Genomic DNA, 7,620 nt, shown 5'->3' on the forward strand with positions numbered 1-7,620 from the left:
TTTGTGCCCATCAGCTAGGTAATTTGCATTTACACACAGAGGCTTACTAGCTTGCTTTTGGATCCAAAGCTGTTAGCAGCTCAGACACTGTCTTAAAAGGGAAGCATTTTACTTCCACCAGAGTTCTGATCACTTTCCACTTTCATCTCCTGCTCCAAAACACAGCGATCTGAAAAAGAAAGCACAACCTATTGTGGCTCCTTTTGGAGCCCTATTAGGATTTTAATGAAGTACCATGTTTTATTTGCATTTCTTTTACTCCTTTTCCAATATACACTGCACATGTCCTGGGAAAATGCAAATTCCTTCCATATAGTTTAACCTCCATAACATCATATTAGCCAAATTAATTTTACACAAGGTATAACAGCCTCCCCCATGCCTACAGAGTTTTCATGCAGAACCCACCAAAGCAACAATCTGATCCCCCAGAGCCATCCCAAGGCTCAGTGTTCCCACCATTCCTCCCCTTTTCCTTTTCTTTTACCTGTGCGCACACACACAAAATTCTGTTTTGCCTAACATCCCTTGCACTGTGATTACTCTTTTTTACACAACTGTACCCCGATTACACTTCCATCTTGTACAACTAGACACAACTAGGGGCAGCCAAGTTAAGTTCCAAAAGAAACCTCTTCCATCCTTTAGTGATTTTGATTACATTACCCAATAGTCAAATAATTTTGCTCGGATTCTCTCTCTGCCTGCTGCCTGCAGCAGTCCCTTATAGACCATTTCTGTGGGAAAAGGGCCCATTTTCCCTCAGAATAGCTATAAAGGCTTCTGGGGACAGAAGCGTAGTGGTGGTAGTAGCCACTCTACCTGACCCCCTTGGATAATTTAATTACCAAGCTTCCATCCAATGTAACTGCACAGAGTTGCACATACAGTTACATGTATATAACTGGGTTTTATCATTAAACAAAAACTTCCTTCTTGACATCTCACATAAGTATCCAAAGTACCCTCCATTAAAACTTCAGAAAAACAAAAGAGTGTGGAAAGGCAGGTTGCACTTTGAAACTTTTATTTTTATTTTTTTTTTCCTCCACTCCCCCAGGACCAAGTCTCAGATCCAGTCTCTAAAGGTGGTCTGTTAACTCTGCTTTTGACCTTAAACCCTTTTGTGCCAAATCATCTTTCACTACCCCTAACTAATTTACAACCCTTCAGCAGCCCTTGCTGAAGCAGCACCAAACTTGAAAGATTTCTGGCAGCTTCCCATAATGCTGCCCTTACTTCAAACCTCTCAAGCAGACTGAAGTGCCTCTTTTCCCTGGGAGGCATTCAGTCCCGATGGGCAGGGACCTTCTTCCCCTACCCATACGCCAAGGAGGGTGGGCTCCTCAGCCACCCCCCATACCTCTGGGTCCCCTAACACTTCCTCCATTTCCTTTTTAATCTTATCCCGGGTTGACCCCTGTACCTGGTATGGGCCCTGGTCCTCCCTTATCCATTTATCCAAAAAATCCTTTACCCTGGCTTGCCAGAACCCGCAACTACCATCACGAGAGTTCGCGATACCCCCTCCAAGCAGCTGCGCGGACTGTTGGGGAGGGGGACTTACAGGCTGCCACTCACCTATCCAATGCGATGCATCCGAGTCACCGGCACCAAGATGTTAGGGGGCTTATTCCTTCACCCACTTACTTCCCTGGTCCTTCTCGCATGAACAGAGAGCAACAATACCCGAAGTCCAAAGGTGCAAACAATTCGATGTTTATTGGGGTGAACTTCCAGCAAGCATGATTCCAGTTTCCTTCCTTAGTATCCTCCTTCCCAGCTCTGACACCACAGAGCCTTACACCTGTGTCCCTGTTCCCATTCCTGCCCTTAGCCAAACATGATTCCAACTTCCTTACTCCCATTCCCTATTCCCATTTCCCCCTTTAGCAAAACCTGATTCCAATTTTCTTACCCCCATTCCCTGTTCCCATCTCCCCCTTTAGCAAAACATGATTCCAATTTTCTTACCCCCATTCCCTGTTCCCATCTCACATGCCCACCCCCACCCACACCCACACCCAGTCACTTCCTCATTGACTACAGATTATATAGTAAAACTTGAGTTCTGCTTAGCTATACCTTAACCAATCATTCTCCTGAAATTTAACTAACCAATCCTAACATATTGTAACATGATTATGTAACCAATTATATCCCACCACCTCAATTAGTTTACACCCAGCAAAATTAATTATACAGCAGACAGGAACAATCACAGAACCAGACAGAGATTATACAGACAAACAACAGCAAAGTGGGAACTATAATGACAAAACAATACAGAAGTGAGGATTTCACATCCCAGCTATTGATAAGTGAGTTCTTGCCAGACAGGATGCTATCAAACTAAGTTTCCTTTTACATTTTCTAGGCACTTCCCTTTCTCTGGAGGTGATAGGAATACAATCCTGTCCTGATAGTGCCTAACAGCCCAATAGCACCTTATTTCAATGTGACTAGTTTGGAATGTGAGGATGTGACCGTTCGCTTCCCAGCTTATGGCTGCCTCTGCTGCCTAGCCAAAGGCCTGAGCCTAAGCACAGGGCCACAAACTGTCACAGTAAGAGAAGGCCCTTACACTGGCAGACAGTGGTTTTGATTCTTTCTTTTATACCTCTATCACTAGCCAAGTGATAAGAATACACCTAAATTCTTAGAGTATAGGCCTTTACAGACAGGCCTGAATATCTATATCCTAACACCCAGTACAGATCCCTGGGGATCCCACTATTTACCTCTCTCCATTCTGAAAACTGATCATTTATTCCTACCCTTTGTTTCCGATCTTTTAACCAGTTACTGATCTATGAGAGGACCTTCCCTCTTATCCCACGACAGCTTACTTTTTTTAAGAGCCTTTGGTGAGGGACCTTGTCACAGGCTTTCTAAAAATCTAAGTACACTATATCCACTGGATCCCCCTTGTCCACATGTTTGTTGACCTCCTCAAACAATTCCAGTAGATTGGAGAGGCATGATTTCCCTTTACAAAAACCATGTTGCCTCTTCCCCAACAAATTATGTTCATCTATGTGCCTGAAATCCTGTTCTTTACTATAGTTTCAACCAGTTTGCCAGGTACTGCAGTCAGGCTTACTGGCCTGTAATTGCCGGAATCAGCTCCGGAGCCCTTTTTAAAAATTGTCAGTTAGTAGTTCTGCAATTTCACATTTGAGTTCCTTCAGAACTCTTGGGTGAATCCCATCTGGTCCTGGTGATTTATTACTGTTCAGTTTATCAATTTGTTCTAAAACCTCCTCTAATGACACCTCAATCTGGGACAATTCCTCAGATTTGTCACCTAAAAAGAATGGCTCAGGTTTGGGAATATCCCTCACATCCTCAGCCTTGAAGATTGATGCAAAGAATTCATTTATTCCTCATTTATTCATTCATTTATTCATCAATTCCGCAATGGCCTTATCATCCTCAAGTGCTCCTTTAACGTCTCGATCGTCCAGTGGCCCCACTGGTTGTTTATCAGCTTCCTGCTTCTGATGTACTTAAAAAAAAAAAAAATTTTGCTATTACTTTTTGAGTCTTTGGCTAGCTGTTCTTCAAATTCTTTTTTGGCCTTCCTAATTATGTTTTTACACTTCATTTGCCAGAGTTTAAGCTCTTTTCTATTTTCCTCACTAGGATTTAACTTCCACTTTTTAAACTATGACTTTTTGCCTCTCACTGCTTCTTTTACTTTGTTGTTTAGCCACAGTGGCTCTTTTTTGGTTCTCTTACTAGGTTTTTTTTAATTTGGGGTATACATTTAAGTTGAGCCTCTATTGTGGTGTCTTTAAAAAGTTTCCACGTAGCTTGCAGGGATTTCACTTTTGGCATTGTAACTTTTAATTTCTGTTTAACTAACTGCCTCATTTTTGTGTAGTTCCCCTTTCAGAAATTAAATACTACTGTGTTGGGCCACTGTGGTGTTTTCCCCGCCACAGGGATGTTAAATTTCATTATATTACAGTTACTATTACCACGCAGTCCAGCTATATTCACCTCTTGGGCCTGATCCTGTGCTCCGCTTAGGGCTAAATCAAGAATTGCCTCTCCTCTTGTGGGTTCCAGGACTAGCTTTTCCAAGAAGCAGTGATTTAAGGTGTCAAGAAACTTTATCTCTGCATCCCGTCCTGAGGTGATATGTACCCAGTCAATATGGGGATAGTTGAAATCCCCCATTATTACTGAGTTTTTTATTTTAATAGCCTCTCTAATCTCCCTGAGCATTTCACAGTCACTATCACCATCCTGGTCAGGTGGTCGGTAATAGATCACTACATCAAATCTGATAAAAGAATACTTGATCTAGAGTGCTTCGAGAAGTAGTTCTATGTATGGAGAGGATTCCTGTTGAGTTGCAATAATTTTTTTCCCTCCATGCATTATGCTAAACCTATTTTTGGGTATGTTTAAAAGTGCTCTAGTATTAGTGAATTTCAGATAAAAAGGATATTGACTAATGAATCTTTAGGAAATGTATAACCAGCTGTAAAAAGTGGTGACTGATAAATGCAAATCCCACTCTAGGAGAAGCAGTTGTTTGTCTGCCCAGTATTCTGCAGTCCATTCATACTAAAAGAAACCAAACTACCTATTGCTCACAACAGATGTTGGCAATTGATGTAGCTCAGCTGGGGCTGAGCACTATTTAAGCTACAAAATTAATTGCATTGTAACATGCTTTGGCCACAGCTATGTTTAAATTTTTGTTTAATTTTTTTCCCCATTGCTTTTTCTGAACAGACAGAAAAAAGCCCATTCACAACTGTGGTTAAACATGTCTGGGTCGTAGTGCACAAGGGCCTAAGGGGCAAGAGAAGGCCCCAGCAGCACAGAAAAGCTGGAAGAGTACCTGAGTACCCAGAGCTATAATTGACTGCAGCGCCACCTAGCATCAAAACCGACAGCTTCACTTTCCATTAGGGCATCACTCTGCACTGCGTATGTGTGACATCAAGGCTGCAAAAGAATAACAGATTCTGTGATTTTAAGATATTTCCATAAGTGTAGCTACTTTCTGCAAAATATAAAGCCTGGCGTACACTAGACAGAGTTTGCCAGGGTCACGATTCCACTGAATCCTCCTAGCTCAGGCAGCAGCTTAGGCATATGCATCTGATGAAGTGAGCTGTAGCTCACGAAAGCTTATGCTCAAATAAATTGTCTCTAAGGTGCCACAAGTACTCCTTTTCCTTTTGCGGATATAAATCATCTACAGCAGGACGTGTGCTGGCCTAGCTCTGTCGGTTAGGAGTTTAGTCTTCTCTTGCACTGAGAAAGGTTTCACAATGTAGCTGGTGCTTAGTTATGATAACTCCACCGTCTGGCCTGACGTGTTAATTTTAACTGCTGGTTGGGCCTATTTAAATGCCAAACTTATCAAGCGTGGCAATATAAGGAAAGAAAGGTGAATAGACAACTTGGTCATGGCCTAATAAGGACCTACACAGAGAGAAAATACCTGCTGTTAGGAGGCCTTCTATCTAGCCCGCAAGATCCACTGGTTAGAAGTTGAAGAAAGGAAAAATCTGAATAGAAATCAATACAGCTATTTAACAGGGCGAGGGATTACACAGCTTCCTAAGGGATAGAGTAAACTCTGTGTCACATCTACACAGTTTCTGTATCAATTTAATTATAGTGCAGTTATATTGCTACGGTTTACATCATAAATTCCTTTATACTGATGTAACTGTATCCACCCTTGTGGTTGCATAGTTTATACATTTCTAAACCAATATAATTAAATGGGTACAAAAACTGTGTGTAAACCAGGAGTTGGAGGGTCAGATTCACAAAGGTACTTAGGTGTTGCAATGCTTAACTCCTAGGGATCTTTTTGCCTCATGGAATTCTCAGCTCCAAGTTAGGCTCAGTAGGGGGGCGGTTAAGCACCTACAGGCATGTCTACACTACAAAATTAGGTCAATTTTATAAACGTCAATCTTTAGTAACCGATTTTATACAGTCAATCATGTATGTCCCCACTAAGCGCATTAAGTCGGCGGAGTGAATCCTCAATACCGTGGCTAGCATCAACTCATGGAGTGGTGCACTGTGGGTAGCTATTCCACGGTCCCCACTGCCCATTGGAATTCTGGGTTAAGCTCCCAATGCCTGATGGGGCAAAAACATTGTCATGGGTGGTTTTGGGTACATGTTGTCAGTTTCCCCTCCCTCCCTGAAAGCAACGGCAGACAATCATTTTGTGCCTTTTTTCCTGGGTTAGCTGTGCAGATGCCATAGTGCAGCAAGCATGGAGCCCACTCAGCTGCACACTGCTTTTGTGAGCATTGTAAACACTTCACGCATTATCCTGCAGTCATAGGTGCCGACTCTGTGGGTGCTCCAGGGCTGGATCACCCACACGAAAAAATTAGTGGGTGCTCTGCACCCACCAGTAGCCCACCTCCCCTCCCGGCCTCACCTCCTCCTCTGCCTCTGCCTCCTCCCAGCACGCAGCGTCTCCGGTCCTCCCTCTCACCGCTTGTGGCCAAACAGCTGTAGCAGGCTCTGGGAGGGAGTGGGGAGGAGCGGGAACATGGCATGCTCAGGGGAGGAGGTGGGGAAGAGGCAGGGCTGGGGTGGGAATTTGGGGAAGGAGTCAAATAGGGCCAGGGAGGGGGCGGAGTTGGGGCTGGGACTTTGGGGAAGGGGTTGGAATGGGGGCAGGAGAGGGCAGGGCATGGGTGGAGTTGGGGTGGGGCCAGGGGCAGAGGGGGTCGAGCACCCACTGGCACCAGAAGTCGGCATCTCTGCCTGCAGTATGTGCAGAGCCTGGCTAGGAACTGCCAGCATGAGGATGATTGTGTGGAGGACATGGACACAGATGTTCCTGAAAGTATGGGATGTGGCAATTGGGATATCATGGCAGCACTGGTGCAGGTTCGTGCCGTGGAACGCCGATTCTGGCAAACAAGCACAGACTGGTGGGACCGCATAGCATTGCAGGTAATGGGATGATTCCCAGTGAGCTCTGAAAACACGTCATCGAGATGCATTTTTTCCACCTTCTAATCTGCGATAACCTCAGGGATGGAGTTGATACGGGAAGCACAGAAACATTTGCAACTACAGGGGGGAAAAAAGGGAGAGTACAGTTTAAGAAGATACATTTTTGAGAATAAAAGGGAGACTCTTTCACAGTGAATCAAGGAATTCACAGCAGACAGCATGTGCTTTAGGTACAAGGTCACATTTTGCCTTTTATATTGAGTGCCTGCCAGTATGGTGACACATCACACATGGCTGGGCAACAGAATTCGGTTTGCAGGCAGGAAGGATAAGCCAAAGGGTATGTGGGGCTGGCTTCTTCCACATTCATAACGCGGGAATGGTTTCAAACTACAGCACCCTCCTTTCCCATAGCAACCAATGCTGGGTGGTTTTGCCACTTAAATGGAGGGGCTGCAGTTGCTGTTTAAAAGGAGGGCTGTGGTTTCCGGGTGGATGTGCAGCATACCCCTCCTGCCATGCGTGGCTATTCTCCAGGATGATCCATTTTAGCAAAGTGCAAACAGCCCAGCATGGCCGGGGTCTAATGTGCCGGGGATCACCGAACAGAGGGGATCACTGTTCCCTTACGAAACTTCCCCTATTTCAACCAGGTGACCA

The 7,620-nt window shown here is 44.4% G+C and overlaps 1 long non-coding RNA gene across 1 annotated transcript; it reads right to left on the reverse strand.

Moving 5' to 3' along the window:
- Positions 1-651: 651 nt before the first annotated feature.
- Positions 652-7,010, reverse strand: LOC140910074 (uncharacterized). The gene is made up of 3 exons (XR_012158416.1): positions 6,434-7,010; positions 4,859-4,965; positions 652-3,508 (listed from the first exon to the last, which is right to left on the reverse strand). It is a non-coding gene; the product is annotated as an uncharacterized LOC140910074 (long non-coding RNA).
- Between the last annotated feature and the right edge of the window lie 610 nt (positions 7,011-7,620).

Source organism: Lepidochelys kempii, chromosome 4, assembly GCF_965140285.1.
Source record: "Lepidochelys kempii isolate rLepKem1 chromosome 4, rLepKem1.hap1, whole genome shotgun sequence".
Classification (NCBI taxonomy): Eukaryota; Metazoa; Chordata; order Testudines; family Cheloniidae; genus Lepidochelys; species Lepidochelys kempii.